The sequence below is a fragment of the Podarcis vaucheri genome (genome assembly GCF_965113315.1).
Source record: "Podarcis vaucheri genome assembly, chromosome: 5".
Taxonomy (NCBI): Eukaryota; Metazoa; Chordata; class Lepidosauria; order Squamata; family Lacertidae; genus Podarcis; species Podarcis vaucheri.
Window position 1 is genome coordinate 36,028,552 of NC_138763.1, and position 20,496 is coordinate 36,049,047.

The 20,496-nt window shown below is 42.5% G+C and overlaps 2 long non-coding RNA genes across 2 annotated transcripts in view; one reads left to right on the top strand and one right to left on the bottom strand.

The window, feature by feature from the left end:
- LOC309532059 overlaps positions 1–9,976 on the top strand; it is a 78,561-nt gene extending 68,585 nt beyond the window's left edge. Inside the window, exons 2-3 of the long non-coding RNA XR_014219566.1 lie at positions 2,504–2,642; positions 9,394–9,976. This is a non-coding gene — a long non-coding RNA (uncharacterized lncRNA). The remainder of the gene's footprint in view (positions 1–2,503; positions 2,643–9,393) is intronic.
- LOC309532073 overlaps positions 1–20,496 on the bottom strand; it is a 346,799-nt gene that overhangs the window by 46,705 nt on the left and 279,598 nt on the right. The gene's annotated exons all lie outside the window — the stretch shown is intronic.

Sequence of the window (20,496 nt, forward strand, 5' to 3'; positions counted from 1 at the left end):
CATATCATTTACTATTTTATCATTTCTATGACATTTACTGATTATTTTGTAAACAAATATTTGCATTCCCCCCTCCCATTTGTCAGTTATTTCCATTTAACCTTCTTTTTGGCGTGGTTCTGCCTCTTTTGTCACTATCCAGATGTTTGCATGGTCAAATGAATTCACAACCTGATTCTCAGTGCCCAGAAAGGTTTATTTTTCACCATTAAAAGAATGAAAGGTGGTTTGCTAATATTTTAATTAACAAACACAGCTAGAAAAAACATTGTCGTGCTAATTAAGAGATGGATAAATAAATGGGGTGATAAAATGTTGCACACAACACTGTAAGCAACGTTGCAGTGGGCATTGGGTCATTACATTGTTTCTGAATAAGTGGCATATAAACAAGGCATAAACAGGAGTGAGTTGCTTTCATCTGGTTTATTGCCAATAGGTGGCAGCAGATGACAGTCAAAGACCAGCCCCCTCAAGCTCTCTGTTAGTTTTTGCACAATCTTGGGGTGGCAAATTGTTTTCTTGGGAAGGGTGCTTCTTTCTAACCACAGCACAAAACAGAAATATAACCACTCTCCCCATTGTCCAAAGTCCCTTACAGTGTTTTAGACAGTCTGCTGAAAACTTTTTATGTTTCAGCTTGCCTTTCTAGCCACATGATTTAGTTACATTTGTTTTCAAATCTTTTGTTGATTTTTATCTTGCTTTTAAATGATGGATTGGTTTGTGTATGTGTTTTTTTTTAAAAAAACCTGTATACTACTTGATTTCCTTTTTTAAAATAAAAAAGTGGCTTATAAATTTCCTGAATAAACAAATAAATATTGCTTTCACCACCATAATCTGGGCCAGAGTGAGAGGCACGTAAAGAAGCAAGATGGGGGATTTTTTCCCCGTGTAGGTGTGGGCCCCCAGCAGATTCCCCATCATGCATTGCATATGGTCCCTGCCCTCACCCCATTCTCTTCCAAGCACTTGGTTGGTTCCTCACCTCCCCAGCTCTCTCACCTGCTATTTGGACCAGAATTATGGAAGCCAAGCAGAGGCTCCCTCAAGGCCTTGTCAGATGTTGGATGAGTACAGAGGGTAAAAGACTCTCTGCTTCTAAAGCTGCAGAAAAGCAGTTGGAGATGGATTGCATTTTCCTTCTTGAAAAAGGCATTATGTTCCCCATAAATCTCAAACACATTCTTCCGTAGATCACTTTCTTCCTGAGGTTCAAGGAAATTCTGGGTCGAAGAGTAATGCTCTTAAGGGAATGATTTCTCTTGTGCACTTTTCAATGCACTCCCCCCCCTTATTTTTCCCCAAGTATTATACAAAAAGTGTCCTTTTGTCTTCTTGCTGCATTTTAGCTTTCTCCTTCAAAGTATATGGTTATTAAAGGGAAAAAAACTAGCAGAGGGCTTCTGAAAGGGTCACCGTTGCAGTGATCCAAATGACTGTTAATGTTTCCTCTTTATCAGGGTATTATCAGGAGTTAAGCTTCCTATAAGAGCACAAAGGAGGATGGGAAAGCCATGACTTTCCAGATGTTGGTGGACTCCAAGTCCCATAAGCCGTTAGCCATAGCGGCCACTTGCCAGGAATGATGGGAGCTGTATGCCAGCAACATCTAGTGGTCTCTAGTCCTTGAGTCTGAATAAATCACTCTACCTGCCTTTCCTCCTTTCTTCCTAAGTTTCTGACAAACTTGCGTCTTTCTCTATTGAAGTTGCATATTCTTCTTTGAAACCTTTTTATTTTCAAAAAAGTGATACAGAGAAAAAAGGAGGGAAGTGAGGGGAGAAAGAACAAAGGTATGTATAAAACACACACACACACACACACACACACACACACACAGCAATATAATCCCATAATTCCGATATAAATTGATATAGTGTTATTATCCTAATATATATGTACATATTATTACCCTGCTACATTAAAGGGTATCATATTGTTATTCTTCCAGTTCATCGGTATCAGTCTCTTGGCCACCATTAGGGCACATAGAATCCATTTTCGTTGTCCTGTTGTTAATTTCTATACAATAGGTATACAGTTCAAAAGAATATTCTCTGCTGAAAGATTTGACTTTTTTCCTGCACAGTCATAGTTATACAGTCCAGTACTTTCTTCCAAAACTTATAGAACACTGTACAAACCTATGTTTCAGGGAAGCATTGTCCTTGTGACATCTCCAAAGCTAGCTAGTCCTTTTTTTAATACATCCATATCAGTGTCTACAGCCACAGCAGGTGCCGTAAGTCTCCAATGGTTTGACTTCATCGCCAAAGGTGCATTCTTCCATTATTTCCCAAGACAGGCAGATGCCAACCATGAGTCTATGATCGTAGCTGCTTTCTTTTAGAAATCCTACTTCATGTTTCTCTTTCTGAAGGCTTATCCTTGTCAGCTTCGTCACCAAGATATGTAATCTAATCTTCTGTGAATGTTTGCATTTATTTTCTAGGGAGTTTGTTTTCAGTTGCAGTTGCAAAGCCTATTTGCCAAACAGGGATTCAAATGTTGGGCTGCGATAGCGACTGACCAAACATAACTGCAGCAGTCCTGGACAGTAGCTGGAAGAGTTGAGTGACAGCTGTGACAAGAGGACATACGTGATTAACATAAACAATGCTTCTAGATTCAGGTAGGTAGCTGTGTTGGTCTGATGCAGTCGAAATAAATAAATAAAAATTGTCCAGTAGCACCTTAGAGACCAACTAAGTTTGTTATGGGTATAGGCTTTTGTGTGCATGCACACAGAAGTCACCAGTCCCTTATATATAGTGGGAGGGTGGGGTGGGGCTTTTCTCAGAAGGGTAGTGGGAGATGGGTGATTGACTCAATGGGTATGGTAAAACTGGAGTCATAAACGATGCTGCCATTAAAGTAAATGGGCTCGCCCCAGTTACATATATGCGTACAAAATGAAAATATAATTGGTCCATTTTTCAAGCTTTTGATCCTAACACCTGTTTAAGTCATCACCTCTCTCTGAAAAGACAGTGATGATGCAAATGGAGTCAGTGGAACTGGGAAGCTAAAAGCATTCAAGATTAAAACCAACCAACAAGCTAGGTACCAGGAAACATCTACTAAGAATTCCCATCCCTAGACTAATTTATTGGACTGGTATGGCCTTTACACTAACCACAAGAATTCTCAAAGCATTTTAGTTTCTCCAAGTGTTACCATTTAATGCTTTATGTCATTAGGTGACACAAAACTTCTTTATAATCCTACATTTAAGTCCCTGTAGGTGGAACTAGGTTCTCTCCTATTATCTATCTATCTATCTATCTATCTATCTATCATCTATCTATCTATCTATCATCTATCATCTATCTATCATCTATCATCTATCATCTATCTATCTATCTATCTATCTATCTATCTATCTATCTATCTCTATCTATCTATCTATCTATCATCTAGCATCTATCATCTATCATCTATCATCTATCATCTATCATCTATCATCTATCAATCAATCAATCAATCAATCAATCATCTATCTATCTATCTATCATCTATCTATCTATCTATCTATCTATCTATCTATCTATCACCTATCTATCTTCTAGACAGCATACCCCCCCTTTATTAGACTGATAGACTATTCTAACAATCTAACAACTGAGCTATTACCTTGAAAGTTTGGCAAAAGGCCAATCACTGTGGGGCATCTAAAACGTTCCCGAAAGCAGTATTTTCACTCCTGTATTGTGAAAATTATAGTACACTAACAGTAATTAATATTGTCATTTGGAAAACAAAAACAACAGGCTAAGACAGATATTTTGTTTCATACTGGCTGAGAAAATTACACCTATTAACAGAACAATTCAGGAAGCAATCGCCACATAATTTTAGTCTTGGTACAATTATGTCAATACATCCCTAGCAGACAGCTTAGAGTGTCAGACAGTAAACAATAGTTCCGTCATATTTTATTATTCTTTCTATACAAGGAAGATGACATTTTCTATCTTCAGATTATGGACTAATTTTCAGACAAGTGGTTCTTGGAAGCTTTACCACAGTTTATGTTTATCTCATTTAAAACACTCAAGGGATTGAGATGGCTTGAAGCAAGTTTGTCAAAGGTGGCAAAACATTTGTTGCTTTAATATCGTTGAAGGATTGTTTAGTTATGGCTGAAATCTGAGCACAAACATCTTAAATAATGGGTGATAACAGATGTTCGTTAAACTCAGGTTGGACCCACTGAAATAAAGAGATTTGGATTTGGATAATTTACTTAGTTTGCCCTAATCTATATACACGTGCATATGAATAAAAACAAGTGTGTTTCTCGGTGCAAATTGCACATGGTATAAAAATGTCATTTGAACTCCAGCTGTCTGTTTATTTTGCAAGAGGTTGGGCTTAATTGGGATCAGGATCAAACTGCAGCAGGGTGTGGAAGAAGAGACCTGGGTTCCAATTTTCCCCTTATGCTGCACTCACAATTTAAGCGCTGTGCTCTAAACCACTGAGCCTCTTGGACGTGCCACTTGGAAGGTTAGTGGTTCGAATCCCTGCAATGGGGTGAGCTCCCATTGCTCTGTCCCAGCTCCTGCCAACCTAGCAGTTCGAAAGCACACCAGTGCAAGTAGATAAATAGATGCTGCTGTGGTGGGAAGGTAAACGGCATTTCCGTGCACTCTGGTTTCCATCACAGTGTTCTGTTGCTCCAGAAGCGGTTTAGTCATGCTGGCCACATGACCTAGAAAGCTGTCTGTGGGCAAACACCAGCTCCCTTGGCCTGGAACCAGATGTGCACCACACCCTATAGTCACCGTTGACTGGGCTTAACCATCCAGGGGTCCTTTACCTTTACCTTACTACTATAATCTATGGAAATGAAAATGGAGTTACACCAGTATTTTTTTTCTTCTGTGGCCAATACAGTGGTACCTCTGGTTACATACGCTTCAGGTTACATACACTTCAGGTTACAGACTCCGCTAACCCAGAAATAGTACATCAGGTTAAGAACTTGGCTTCAGGAAGAGAACAGAAATCGTGCTCCCTTTTCTGGGAATTTGGAATGGAGTCAGAGTGTGCAAGCAAAGAGTTAGACCCCTCTACATGCCATGCTTCCAATCCAAATAGGCCCACCCTGTTGATAAATTAACATAATGTTGGATGTTGCACTTGCAGAATTCCCACATCACATGTGGTTTGACCCCTCGGTTTTAGTGAAAGAATCAATGGAAGAAACTGGCTGTCATCACAGTCCTAGGAGATGCAGTTATATAACGCTAATAGGCTTTCTGATTATGGTCTAATGAATTGAAAAAAATGTTTAAAATAACTTTTGTAAAAACAAACAAACAAACAAACAAACCCAGAAGCCTTTTATTAGGAATTGTAGGTACCGACATTCCAAAGGAACAGAAAAGACTTTTCATGTATGTGACAACAGCAATGCGGATGCTACTAGCCCAGAGATGGAAAGAAGACAAAGTCCCTACCAGAGAGGAATGGCAAACCAAGCTGTTCGACTATGCCGAAATGACAAAACTTAGCAGAATTTTAATAACACTTCTAATATAGAGAATATTATGGATAATATGGAAAGATATAAAATATGGACTATGAAATAATATGCAGTTGATAAGGTAGACAATAGGATCCATGGAGGGGAAGGTGGGAAGTCCTGAGATTTGGAGAAATCTCTAAATAGGGTTATGTAATTTGGATTGTTATACAGTGGTACCTCGGGTTATATACGCTTCAGGTTACATACATTTCAGGTTACAGACTCCGCTAACCCAGAAATATTACCTCGGGTTAAGAACTTTGCTTCAGGATGAGAACAGAAATCGTGCTCCGGTGGCGCAGCAGCAGCAGGAGGCCCCATTAGCTAAAGTGGTGCTTCAGGTTAAGAACAGTATCAGGTTAAGTACGGACCTCCAGAATGAATTAAGTACTTAACCTGAGGTACCACTGTAATTCTATATTTGTAAAATCAAATAAAAAATTATTATATATGTAAAAAGGGAGGCTTGGGCGGTGGTGAGTTGGGGCGGCACCTTCCCATTTCATATCAGGTGATGAAACAGGATGGCACCATCCTTGCCCGTCCCTCAAAAATGCCATCTAAGAAGGGGAAAGGAATTTCTGCAGCAGGGCACTTTCCCTCTCCTCCCCTTCTTGAATGTACACTCTGTAAAATGGAAGACCCTGCAGTATGAGGAGACGAGTCTTATAGCACAGTCAACCCAAGTGGAGGTGACGATCTTCTTGTCATTGCCCCAGTCCCATCCTTGAAACTACAGTCTGTAAAGAGGAAAGAAGGAGACACTCTAAGCAGAACAGGAGGAGAGAACTGCTTTCTACTGAGCTCATTCACAGGGCCGTCTTAAGCATATGTGGCGCTGGGGTGCAAAGATCCACCCAGCGCCCCTAGGTTGCCCAGAATGTAAGTTACTCTTGTTCTCAGTAAACAAAAACATATTATCAACATATACAAGGAGAAAAGTTGTTTTCCTTCATTTGCAAGGAATCATACAAAACAAAGTGGCACTAATAAAGAAAAGTTCCAGGGTGGCAACAGAAAGCAAACTGAAAATGCTTTTGCAGTTCATCGGAACTATCCAGCAATATCAAGTTATAGGAAAACTGGCGCTATTAACAATAACCCTAGTTGGGGACTTCTGGGTTAGCGCCTCCGGCAATGGCGGATTTCCTCTGATTGGGAGGAATCCGCTCCGTGGAAATCAGGGTCTGGACTGCCACGGCGAGGCGGAGACCCACTAAAAACCGCAGGCGGGAGAAGCCTGTGGATGTGGGATTCGGCTGGCACCTTTTGCACCTCCCCTACTCACGGGGAAACCCGGTTTTGGGGATCCGGAGCGATGTGGGGTGAGCGGCACGGTGCTTCGAATCGACTGCTTCTTTCACGGAGTGAAGCCGCATTGCTGTTGCCGGAGAGCGCTGGCTTTTTCCTGTGGACAATTGGACTCTAAACAACTACCCGTGAGTAGAACGGAAAATTGGATCTCTAAACATCTTAATTTGGCACCGAAACGGGAAGGTTTCAAACAGGAAGTCCGCCTTCCTCTTTTGTAAATAGTTTGAAGCAAAATCGTTGCAAGCTAAAGTCTGGAAAGTCTTTTGTAAAGGATTAAATCTCCATCGGTTAAAATTACTAAACCTCCCCTTGGAAGCAGGAGAAGAGGGGGGAAATTTTAGATAGCCTAAGCCTGCAGGAGAGAGAGTGAAGAAAGATAAATTACCACCGTTTTGAACCTGGGAATGGGCTGCCAGTAAGATCGACGTTTTGGGAAAGTCCATTGACTGTGAATAAAATGTATGTTGACAGATAGTTAAACAAGAGAAATATATTGTTTCCATTGTTTCCTTTTGCACTTAAAAAGGAGCAAAAAAGTAACTGAAAATTGAGACTAACTTTGTTGCTGGATCTGCGCTTAAAAGGACGGATACAAATAGAAATTGTTTCCCCTAGAGGGAGCTTTTGAAACTGTTGCAGGAGTGGAGCTGGGGAATTTTCCAGCTGCAGAGATTAAAGACCGTGAGAATCAGAGATTGACCTTGGAAAAGAATGTTGACAGAAGAAGCCTTAGTGATTGCATTTTGCAAGACAAGTGCTTTATTGGAACAGCTTCATGAGAAGATGGATGTGAGGATTATTAAAATTGACAATTTGGGACAAAAAATGACTGATTTGGGACAAAAAGTGAATACCTACACAGAAACTACTCAGGAATTGATTCAGGAATCTGTTTTGACATGGCAAGCTGTGGAGAAGACGAAGGAGAAAGTTGTTGTTGAACCTCAAGTAATTCAAGTGGAGAGAGCCCCGGCCTTACAGAGGCAATTTGATGAACATAAGCTGTTGCCTTTTACGATTGAATCTAGAGAAAGCCAGATTTGGTGGGATGGAGCCCTACTTGGATTGGAGAAGGAAGTTGGATAGATCCCCTTATGCAGGGATGTTCTGGCTTTTGGGATCTGGATTTGGGTCAAGGGGAGATTGGAGTTGTGGGGGCCTTTAGCTTCGGGGGGACTCTGAAACATGCTCTGAAATATCTTTTGGACTCTAGTTCTGACTATGGAAAATGGGCTGACCTGTCAAGAAGGAATAAAGACATTGTTAGGTTGGAGTTTCCCCAAGATCTACTCCTCGGTGCCAAAGGAAGGAAATTAAGAACAAGATCAGCAGAAGATAAAGTAAAGTGCATGTATAAATATGAAGAAGATCTGCAGAAGGGACATGGAAAAGAGTTAAGAGCCTCGGACAGAAGATCACCAGGTTGATGGACCATATGAAATTGATAGAAAGGACTGACAGAATCCGAGACCAGGGAGAAGAGACGGTGGAAGAAGATTGGGAAAAAAGTTTTTTAAAAAAATTATTTAGAGAAATATTGTAAAATTAATGAGTGTTAGAAAAATGTTGGAATGAAATCATACGGCTTTAGTAGAAATGTTATAAGGAGTTAAGTATAAATAAGTTTTAGGGTTTTAATGGTAAGATAAGGTTAAAATAAATTAAGATAATTAAATGACAGAAAACAGTGAAAGATGGAAAGGATTTGCTGAAATAATTAATAACTAGAACACAAAAAGGGAGGTGTGAGGAGGTCGATGAAACAAGTTAATGAAAGATAAAGATATGGAAATATTGGATGTGTTTTTAATTGTTTTCGCTTTTGCTTTTGTTTTGATGTATTGTGTTTTTTGTTTTTTTATATGTACTCTAATGTATTGATTTGTATTGTTTACTTTTTCTCTATCTTTTTTACTTCTTTCTGTAATTCTTAAACTTTTAATAAATATTATTTTTAAAAAACAAACAAACAAACAAACAAACAAACAGTAACCCTAGTTGGTTAATTGATTTGCAAACTTTCATGCACATGACGTCTGATGCTAATTCACCCCTGCCCAAAGAGTTAAATGAGATTCAGGTGAGGGTCATATACCTTGTCAATCCCAGCAGGTATATAACAGGAAGACCCGGCCTGCCCATTCAGAATATATTTTTTATTGTTTTTCTCCTCTAAAAACTAGGTGTGTCTTTTGGAGCGAAAAATATGGTAATTTAGGCACTAAATGTTATAGATTGATAGATACTATTACTATACTAATATCCTTGATTAAGAAAAAGTTCCTTGTATTAAAGAGCTTCAGTGAAATGACATGATTTTGGAGAGAAAGTAGAAGAGGAGTCGTTATCACAGATAGAGATAGTAATTGCCATTTGGGCCAATTTGAGTATGGCAAGATCTTAAGCAGGATAAGTGCCATGCGCAGTCATAGCAAACGATTTCTCTAGAAAGATCTGGCATTCCTGAGCAATTGTTGGCTAGGATTCTGATCTCACACATACAGAGAGATGGAATTTTGCTAAAGGAAATTTGCTTTCAGATGTCGAGATCATTTGAGGAGAAGTTATACAGAACCTGGAAGAGATTATTTTTCCTGCTTACACAGCCAACAGCACTGCCACAGAATGCAGCTTTAGGACATCTAGACTAGAGAACTTTCCCAAATAGCCAAATGTTGCTTCTATGAATGCTTCAAAACTTTATGGTGATGCTGTCATCTGTTTCCAGGTAATGCATGCTTATTGTGCTACATGTCTATCTCACCTTTCCTTCACGTAGCTCAAAGCAGCATTCTGGGCTCCACACCTCCATCTTATCATCAGGACAATCCCATGAGGCAGAATGAGTGAACCAAAGCCATGCAGTGAGCTTCATGGCCAACTGAGGCTTTTTGAACCCAGATCTCCCTCATCCTACTTTCTACCCCTGATGCCTTAAGAACCCTCATTTAGCATTGCCCACTCTCATCTTTGACTGAATCCCTTTAAAAATAACAGATAACTTACCTAGTACTGAATGGAACTCAGTTTTTGCAGTCTTCATGTTTTATTCAATTTTTTGTAATTTGGAGGGTAGGGGCTTCAGAAGGTACAAAAGTGTTTTCTTAGGAGAGAAGAGGGAAGCTATCTCTGTTGCCTTGGCTATCGAACCATCTTTGATTTGGATTTCGCCACTTTTTTGGGGTGTGTGTGCTCCCCTGGGTGTGCAAAAACTTCTGGTTTGTTCATTGGGGGCTCTTTTTGATACCAATGTGGTTTTCATGGGACCATTGAAGTTGTTATTAGGATGATGCTGAAAAATATGACAAGGAGATAAAAGTAAACTTCATCTCTGGGGTGAATTCATGTTTTCAAAATGATGCTGTTCTTGCCTTTTAAAAGGACTTGAACTTAAATTGTTTTAATAGAGCACAACTGAGGGAACTCTCCGACTCAGGAGACTGCACCAAATGGAACATTGGCTGGTCTTTTCTGAAGTATATCCATTTATAGCATTCCCACTACAAGTTAGTTGTTTACATGAAAATACTTTCAAATAACCAGAGGTGTGAATATTTACTCCTGTCAAAGTGACTATGGCTGTTTCCAGGCAAAGCTACTGAACCTTTAAAGGAATTGCACTGAATTTTCTCTTTAGGAATAAGGATAAAGACAGCAACTGAAAGGGGTAAGTACCAGAAAAAGAAAACTGGGTTAATGGATGGACTGGTAAGATGGGAGTCAGAAGCACCCTTTTAGAAAAATATCTTAGAAGGTTGTTAATTTTTGTGAATATGTCTACTGGCATAAGCAAAAGCGGCAAAAAGGGTGTTTGGGAGGAAGGGTAGGATATAAACAATCATTTACATGCTTACATGCAATTTAAACATGAAGCTTGATTTTTTAAATAAAAAATCCACACTAAATAGGACAGACCTATGTTTGAGTGTCAGTGAAACAGAAATGGGAGTGGCTTAGTCATGAACAGATCAAATGATTACCGGTCCCTCAGCTCTGTGGTAAACCCCACACTGAGTAGTAGGTGATTGATCTACATCAGTGGTTCCCAACCAGGAGGAGAGACAGGTGATATGGGGTTATCGCAGGGGCCACAAAAAGTTATCCCACCCCTTCATTTAAAGGAGGGAGGAGGCTTCTTCAAAGAGCACCTTAAGACAGTCTCCCTGTTCCTGGTAAGTTCCTCTGGGGGCTGTGATGTAGCCCTGCCCCATCTCAGGCAGACCGGACACTTCTTGTGGGCATGTGGAGTTGGGAAAATGCGAAGGTGCAGGGCCCTGGCAGCAGCAGCTGTAGCAGCTTGTTCACCCTCTTCACTGCTCGGACACACTTTTGTGGAGCTTGAGAATAACAGGTTAGCCTGAAGGTGCTACTTCCAAAGGGATTTGCTGCTTAGAGATCTTTCTGCCTCACCATTCACTCCAGCTGTATCTCTAAAGCTTTTAATTTATTTGTAAAAAAGTAGAAATTCTCACCAAACCGCTGCAGTGTACCACCGACTTTGATTGCAAGAATAGTTTTTTTTAAAAAAAAAAAAAAAATAAAGCAACAACAATCCCAAAGCTCTATTGTCAGAATTCATAATACAGGTTAGGCTCTCTTTAAAAAGGCTTCCATAATTCAAAACACTTAAATGCACAGGTTTTTGTGCATCTGCTTTTATACTCCATTCTCTCTTCTTCCCATTAGTAAGTTTGTTCTTTTTTTGTCCTTGGATTTTTAAAAGCCTGCCCTTATTCCCTTTCTCTGCCCCACCCCCTCCGAATGCTGGAACACTTGAAGACTCTTTTGTGATGCTATAAAACTTGTCAGGTATTTCCAGCTTTAATGAACATTTTCGCCTTTTCACCTTTTGCCTTCCATTCTTCAGAACTTTTCCCTGTGTGAGAAAGGGACTTTACTAAAGGAGACAGAAAGTCAATAGGAAGTTGTCCTTTCCAGATCTCTCTCTCTCTCTCTCTCTCTCTCTCTCTCTCTCTCTCTCTCTCGCCTTTTTAAGTGCAGTGCAATCCTAATATGTCTACTTAGAAGAAACTCTGGGAAGAAAGACCCTGATCTGCCCACTCTCATCTCTCTAAGCCAGTATGCCAAGCATCTCTTGCCACAGAGTGCAGGGAGCACTGGCTCAGGGCCTTTCGAAAAACCAATGGCTTTCGTGCATCCCCAGTTCCCCTCTTTGTTTCTGGTGCTGTAGAGGAAGAAGAGGAAGAGTTTGGATTTGATATCCCGCCTTATCACTACCCGAAGGAGATTCAAAGCGGCTAACATTCTCCTTTCCCTTCTTCCCCCACAACAAACACTCTGTGAGGTGAGTGGGGCTGAGAGACTTCAGAGAAGTGTGACTGGCCCAAGGTCACCCAGCAGATGCATGTGGAGGAGCGGAGACGCGAACCCGGTTCACCAGATTACGAGTTTATCGCTCTTAACCACTACACCACACTGGCTCTCTGACAAAAAAGGATGGTGGTGGCAGCAACTACTGGACAGTGAGACCCGGATAACAGCACTGCAGGGCTGTTGTGCAAAGTTGGGTAAAGAAGGGGGGGTGAGAGGCTCTGCTGAATGCTCCCTCTCCTTCACAAACCCAATAATTTTAATTGTACGTATGAGCAGGGGCATAGGAAGCAGTGGGGGCGGGTAAGGGCAGGGAGCTGCGATGCTTTGCTGGTGGCATTCCTCCCTTCCCCCTTCATTTTGACAGCTTGGGGGAGGCTTGGGAGTTGCGGGCGGGCAGTGCGCCAAATGTCTGCCATGGTGGCTCACTCTGGCCCCGTGATTGGCTCGCTCCGCCCCTGGCTGCAGGGCATGTGCGTGCTGCTCAGGGGCACCCAAGCGGCTATCCTGAGCCTGGGAGGGCACCCTCTGCGCCACGCCGCTCTTGGGAGTGTGCCCGCCCTGGGCAGCATGGGCCTATGCTCCGCCACTGCTTATGATAGGGGAAGCAAGTATAGAAGTGAGTTTTCAGTGACAGGAAATGTGCATGCTCATCTTGTGGAAAACATTTAATGAAAAGTGCCGTCTTTTAAGTCTCTCTGTTGCCATGTTTGGAGAACAAGTGGCTGTTACATATTGGCAGGCCCTCATCATAAAGAGCTTCCTGAACCAGGAGCTGAACATGATACATTGCTCAATATTCTGGGTGCGCGGACTTCTTTCCAGATAGCACTTGTACCCAGAGGGAACACTTAAAACGGGTGTCCAGTTGCCCTGGCATCAACCAGGCTTGATTCACCACTCTGGGTGGTTTACTCTCAACTCGTGAAATTTTGCTTTACCGGCCTGATTTCTATGAACCGTTGAAGCAGTGAACAGTGTTGGACAGGTGGGCAAGGTAATCCCTGGTGTGGCAGAGAAAAATTGACTAGCCAGTTCCTTTCTTTACAATGGTACCTCGGGTTAAGAACTTAATTCGCTCTGGAGGTCTGTTCTTAACCTGAAACTGTTCTTAACCTGAAGCACCACTTTAGCTAATGGGGCCTCCTGCTGCCGCCATGCCGCTGCTGCACAATTTCTGTTCTCATCCTGAAGCAAAGTTCTTAACCCGAGGTACTATTTCTGGGTTAGCGGAGTCTGTAACCTGAAGCGTCTGTAACCCGAGGTACCACTGTACTGACTTCTACTGCAGCCAGCTGATGAACAGTAAGCAGAGGCGTCTTTCCCATAGGGCTTAGTGGTTCATTGCGCCAGGGCGATGGCCTCTCAGGGGCGCCCCAGTGAGTGGGGGAGCTGCGTGGCTTTGCTGGTGGCCTGCCCTTTCCCTGCATGCCTGCCAGCTGCGCCTTGCCAACCATATGGCTGGTGGGCTTGCAGCTTCCTTCCCAAGCCTCTGCAGGAGGAGAGCGATCCCTGCAGAGGCTTAGGATGGAAGCTGTGCCCTGCCAACTATATGGCTGCCCTGGCGCGCAACGCCCTCTCTCTCTCTCTCTCTCTCTCTCTCGTTTGCCCGCCCTGTGGGAAGAGGGAGGCGGGCGATGGTAAGGAGGAAGTGGAGCATGAGGAGAAGGAAGGAAGGAAGGAAGGAAGGAAGGAAGGAAGGAGGAGGAGGAGGAGGAGGAGAAGAAGAAGAAGAAGAAGAAGAAGAAGAAGAAGAAGAGAGGTGCCCCCCGACTTGCCCCCTTTCTTCCTCCTCTAGTCAGCTGTGGAGCCTCCTCACTGGGTTTGTTGCCCTGCTTGCCCGTCCTGTTCAGCTACATCTAGCCCGAGCCGTAGGTAACAGCAGCTGCTGCCCTGGTTTCTCTCTCTCCCTGGAATCGTGCCCTGTGTTTAATGTTACGGGCAACTCTATCTCGGGAAGGGAAGCCTCCCCCCTTTGCTCTTCTTCTTCCTCGGGGGTGGGCTCCTTCTCCGGCCCCACCGACAAGGTCCCTAGTGGTTGTAAAGCACGCCAGACCATTTAGCATCGACCCCATTCATACTAGCAGCTGACCATCACCCACTCACTCCAAGCCCTGCAAAAAATATAATCACCATTATTATTATTATTATTATTATTATTATTATTATTATTAGTACTACTACTACTACTACTACTGCCCTCCACCCATGGATATCAGGGCGGCTCACAGCCTGAAACTACGGTACTAAGCACATGCTAAAAACTAGAACAAAGGCAAACCAAACCAACCCAGCAACGCTCCTGCTCCCTTATTTGTGAAACAAGCCTGTTAATTGCCTGTCCAACTAAAAAAAAAAAAAAAGGCACTGAAGGTTTCTGAGATCAATGCAAGCTAAAAGGGTTTCCAAGTTCATAATAGTTTTTGTCATTATGTTTTCTCAGTTAATGAAGCCTAACATTACAATGATTAGCATGTGGCCACCAACAGCCCCTGGAATTATTATTTTTTAGGTAACAAAGAGCACCTATATTCATACAAGTTGAGAACAACTGGCCTAGATGAGCCCTAAGGTTGCTCCCAGTTCTAAAATTGCTTGATTCTATTATTAAATGAACAAACAACTAGAAGTGGTGTTCAAGATGTCTAAGCAAACAGCTGTTCCCTCAATGCACGGCTTCCCTGTACTTCTCTGTAGCATCTTATCTTGGCAATGGTGAATTCAGTGTTCTTTGGTTTATTTTTGCATTGCGAAATAACTTTTCCACTGACTGTATTTATTTACTGTTTTTTCTATTTCTAAAAAAATAAATGAATGTTAACATTAGACTCTAATCTAATGATTAGATATGAGTCATATGTGATTTGCATTCATTTTGTGTAGTATTCATTATGAAGTAAATAAAACCACTAGGTGGCAACACTCACATTATTTAAAAAGCTTTGCAGGCATGAAACAAATGTCTGGTTTGACTTCGCACATACATGGGACATGAATCTTCTGACTTGATCATCCTTTGCTTCTGCTAACATCTGAAGTAGGAGCTGTACTTATATAATAGCTTCTGTTCCTAAAAGTTTAATAATTTCTCACGGGAAACAATTAAAACTACCATGCTGGAGAATGGAAGTTACTTTATTTTGCATTTTCTTGCTTTCCAGAATTTAATCCTAAGCAGTGTTGGCATCAAAGTTTGAAAATAATGGGCTCAAAATACATTTTCCAGTGTTGTAAGTGTTAGAATTCCTGCTCCATGATTGCAGACATGGGATTTTTGTCTTTCACATGATGGTATACGTTTTGACTCCACAGAATGGGAAGTGACGAAGACAGGATGTTTGTGTTACTGTGTTCCATTAAGTGGGACTATTGTCCTTTTTCTCTTTGCTGTCTGGTGCTAGAGAGAGAGGGAGCCATGTTGCAGTGCTCCGTGTGTGTTTATATGTAAATAAAGTAGATTAGCCAAAATGCTGAGTTGCTGAGGTCTGTTACACATGAAGCGCAAACTCTGCGGATCCCTAAGTGTGCCAGTGTCAGTTGGCATCGGTCGCTGTGATGTTTGGACAGAAGAAAGCTTATGAAGCTCCCGAACGATCGACCAGGAGGGAGAGAACATTCCAGTCGAGTGTAGGCTGAACTCCTGTCAGTAAGAGTCTGGATGTTTTCTGAGAAAAGCTCCATTGCTCGGAGAGCTCCCTTCCTCTGTTTATGATTTGAATTGTGATGCTCTGTATATGCTACAGCTTGTTTTCATCCATTGTACCACAGAGAGTTTTCATCCTCCAAGCCTCTTCTCTCCAAACGACTCATCTCAGGGTTATTTGGCCGTCTTCCAAAGTATTCCTTCCACTCTGCCCTTAGATGATTCCAAGACCTTTCTGCACTTTCGAGGCATGCACACCTTCACCGTAATCAAACAAAAATGGCACAAAGGCGCATGAAGGTCAAGCCAAAGCACTTCTCATCAGCTAAATGAATAGTTTTAATAAATGCCCAGTTGGAAATGCAGACCCAGAAGTTGCATTCCTGGCCTTTAGGGGACATTCAAACAAGGGCGAGCGGAACAGAAACAAATCAAGGAGACGTTCCCAAACAAAAGGTTTCAACCTGTATAATTTTAGTAGCTACCTAGAGCCTTGTATTATGAGACTCTCAATACTGAATGGACAGGAACATGGGAAGCTGCCTTATGCAAAGTACTCACTCAGTGCTGTAGCCGCAAACTGGCAGCAAGTTTGACACAAGGCCTCACCCAGCCTTATCTAGAGATTCTGGGCATTGAATCTGCCACATTTTGCATGTAGTACATGTGGTGTACCACTGAGCCACTGAGGATATTTTATGTTCCCCAACCCATGTCAAACACTCCTTGAAATTATTATGGCTTTACCTGCTGAAATGGCAACAGGTACTATTAAACAAAATGGACCCAATCAAACTGGTTCCTTCCATGTGGCATTAGGTGAATGCAGCTGTTTCATGAGTCCAGCTTCCAACTCACAGGTTGCTACTTAGTCACCATGTGTTTAGAAGAAGAGTTTGGATTTGATATCCCGCTTTATCACTACCCTAAGGAGTCTCAAAGCGGCTAACATTCTCCTTTCCCTTCCTCCCCCACAGCAAACACTCTGTGAGGTGAGTGAGGCTGAGAGACTTCACAGAAGTGTGACTAGCCCAAGGTCACCCAGCAGCTGCATGTGGAGGAGTGGAGATGTGAACCCGGTTCACCAGATTACAAGACTACTGCTCTTAACCACTACATCACACATTACTTCCCCCAAAGATTCACGAGAACAGTACTTTGTTAAGGGTGCTGCAAATTGTAGCTTGTGGGGTGGGGAAGTAAACTCCAGTTCCCAGGATTCTTTGGGGAAAGTCATGGGCTCTAAACCAGGGGTCAGCAAACTAAGGTCTGCGGGCCGGATCAGGCCCAATGGCCTTCAGGACTGTCTGTGGATTGGCATGGGGATTCTGTTCATTCGGGTTGCACCATTCCCCCCCATGCTATTTCATCCCCCCTCCCTCACACACACCGCAGCGGCACCTCCTCCCTCCCTCCTCCTGTCTTCTCCCTGCCCTGCCTAGAGGAGGAAGGGGGCTGGTCTGAGCTGGCTGAGCGCCATTTTAAGCAGGCTCTCTCCGGAGCCAGCCCTTTTGCACCTCTCATCTTCCCTCCACTGCCACCATCCTAGTGCTCCTGTGGGCCAGAGAGCGGAGTGGACGAGCTCACTCTGCCTACCCACGAGAAGCAGCAGTGGTGGCGGCAGCTCCAGAGGAGGTAAGTGCAGCGGCTGGGGCTGGCGGGGGGAAGGAGGACTACTTGCCCCCTTGCCTCTTCCTCCAGCTCTCTCCCCCCCAGTGCCGCTTCTCCGGCCCACCACAAGGTCTGAGGGACAGTGGACTGGCCCGCTGCTAAATTTTTTTGCTGATCCCTGTTCTAAACGTCCTCTCCACTGAAATGTTTTCCTACAGGAAACAGGTGAAGATACAGTATATTCAGGCCTGAGCTTTTAAAACGTTCATTGTTGGCAACTTTGTAGATTCAAATCCTATTTTAGGCGCCGTAAAGCTCAGCTACTTTCCCCATTCTACGTTTTATCGCGCTGGTTGACAGCATAGTAATTCATAGCATGAATTCAAGCCTGACATTAAAAATTAAATGGCAGCTTGGAGTGCTTACATTATTAATAGCCATAGTGTGTGTGTGTGTGTGTAAATCTCTCTTTTTTTATAGCTATAACATGTGGTTCATGAGAAACAAGTGAAAGATGGCGAACTTATTGCAGATTCTGTGTAGCTCTCTTTAAATAATGACCCCCCCCCCAAGATTAAAGAGGGAGATCAATGGGGCATTGTTCGGCCAAAGCTAAAAGTTCAATTTTATTTCAGTTGGAAACATGTCCAGCACAATCCTAAGCACATTTATTCAGAGGTAAGACCTTCTGAGTTCAATAGCACACACTCTCCCAGTGAGTACAGTGGTACCTTGGGTTACATACGCTTCAGGTTACACACTCTGCTAACCCAGAAATAGTGCTTCAGGTTAAGAACTTTGCTTCAGGATAAGAACAAAAATCAGGCTCCGGCGGCACAGCAGCAGTGGGAGGACCCATTAGCTAAAGTGGTGCTTCAGGTTAAGAACAGTTTCAGGTTAAGAACAGACCTCCGGAATAAATTAAGTACTTAACCTGAGGTACCACTGTATATGCATAGGATTGCAGCCTTAAGTGCACATTCTGACTAAAATTAATGGAACTCAAAAGCACCCTGCTTTTGCTGCCATGTGGCCTCTTTCTGAATATTCTGTTTTCCTAGTCATGGTGTGAAAATATGCAAGGCTTGAATTCTGCTTTCCCCTCTTGCAGTGCAAACCTCTTATAAATTCCCCCCTAGTAATTCTCAGCCACTCAACATCAGCTTTTTAATTGCCAAATCTGCTATTTCTTTCATTCCGCCCTCCTTATATTCCTTCTGTTTTAATAACATTCATTACATCGAGTTATGCGGAAAACCCCTACATTTTATTTTTTACATTTGCAGAAGCTCAGAGCGATTGTAAGGATAAAAGAGGTTATTCAAGGATGCATCTGCCATCTGTTCATGCATGCCTTCTCTCACTACATGTTCTGACCTATTGGACACATTTTCTATTTAGAAGGAAAGGGGGAGGAGGAAAATGTTTATATGGGGACGGAGTGGGCGAAGGGAGACACTGGCAATTCTCTGATACCTTTGCGTAGAAATGCTACACTAAAAGATAAAATAGTAAACGCAGAGAAGACTGGGTTGTCACATAGACAGCATCAAGTATTCCCAGATTACTCACTGTATAAATTGATTATTTTATCGTGAATATCAGCAGAACTCCAAGATAAGTGCCTTTTTCATATATCATTGAAGGAAATGTCAGACAGCTTTTGCTTATTATTGCAAGTTATTTGTCACAGGGTTGTTTTTGGTTATATTTATCTATAATATACAAAACATTTCCTGCCATTCACTTCACATGCCCGCCAAGTGTCCCTATTTTCCACGGTCTGTCTTGGAATTAAAGAAGCCATCTCAGTTTCTGTATGATCCCGGAATGTCTCTGTTTTCCTTTTTATTCCCCTCCACATCTTGGAGAACAATTAAAAGTGGTGGAGAGATCAGGACTCCCTCCTGTCCTTTTTGGAAACAGGAGCCCTTGCTTGCGTGTGTGTGTGTGCAGGTGCAAAAATGGAAATAAAACGGAAAATAAAATACCTGCACCAGATGAAGGAAATGGTGAAGCTGACATACAAAGCCCTTCCTATAATTTTGAAGAAAAATATAACCAATCCACTTTAATTATAGCACTTCAGCAACCAGCAGTTTTTCAGAAACCTGTGAAGTGCTTATTCCTTCACTGTAAATTGAGCCTTACGCAGCAAGCCTTTACATGTCTACTCAGAAGTAAGAGCCACTGAGTTCAATAGAATTTACTCTCTGGCATGTTCCTGATCATTCTCACAATTTCTATTATTATTATTATTAATCATCCTTTTTCTGACAGGGATGTAAGGCAGCTAAGAGCTAAATTTTTATTTCATTCCATTTATCTGTTGAAGGTGTTGTGCATGAACCCTTCCCTCACACATTTTTTCTTTACAACGATCCTGTGATGTAGGTTGGGCTGAGAGGTTGTAATTGGCTCAAGACGACAGATGTATATGAGTATATTTCATATATGTGTGAGGGAGATCAAATATGGGAGAAGCTTCCTGGTGTAGAATAGAATGTCCCTGTTTTTATCTGAGAAACCTTGGAGGGTATAATTTCATCCCCCCCCCCATGTACCAGATGGGCAGCCAGTGTAGCTGTTTTAACAATGGTGACATCAGCAGGCTGGTGGCCGCATTCTGCACCGGCTGCAGCTTCTGGATGAGGCCCAAGGACAGCCCCGCATGCAGCATATTGCAGTAATACGGACTCTTCCAGTGAGACAAGATTATGTACTTGAAGCCTTGAGAGTTCCCAACTTGGATGGCTTCGGTTCTGTTCCCGTTGATTTTGTGCCCCTGATAGGCATTCCAAAGTCCTTGATTATCCTCTGCCAACACATCAGCCCAAACTCCAGTAGGTTATGCATTAAACCACTTGAAGCTTGCAGTCCACAACTGTTCACAGCAGCTGGGGGAGCAAGCGTATTAGTTCATGTCACTGAGTCATGCAATGAGAACAGAAGAAAACAGATTTTAAAATTTGAAGGCTCGCTAAAGATAAAAACTAGGAAAATCACCAGCAAATCCAAGGGGCATTCCTCTCTCACAGCAGTGTGCCATGCATTTTTA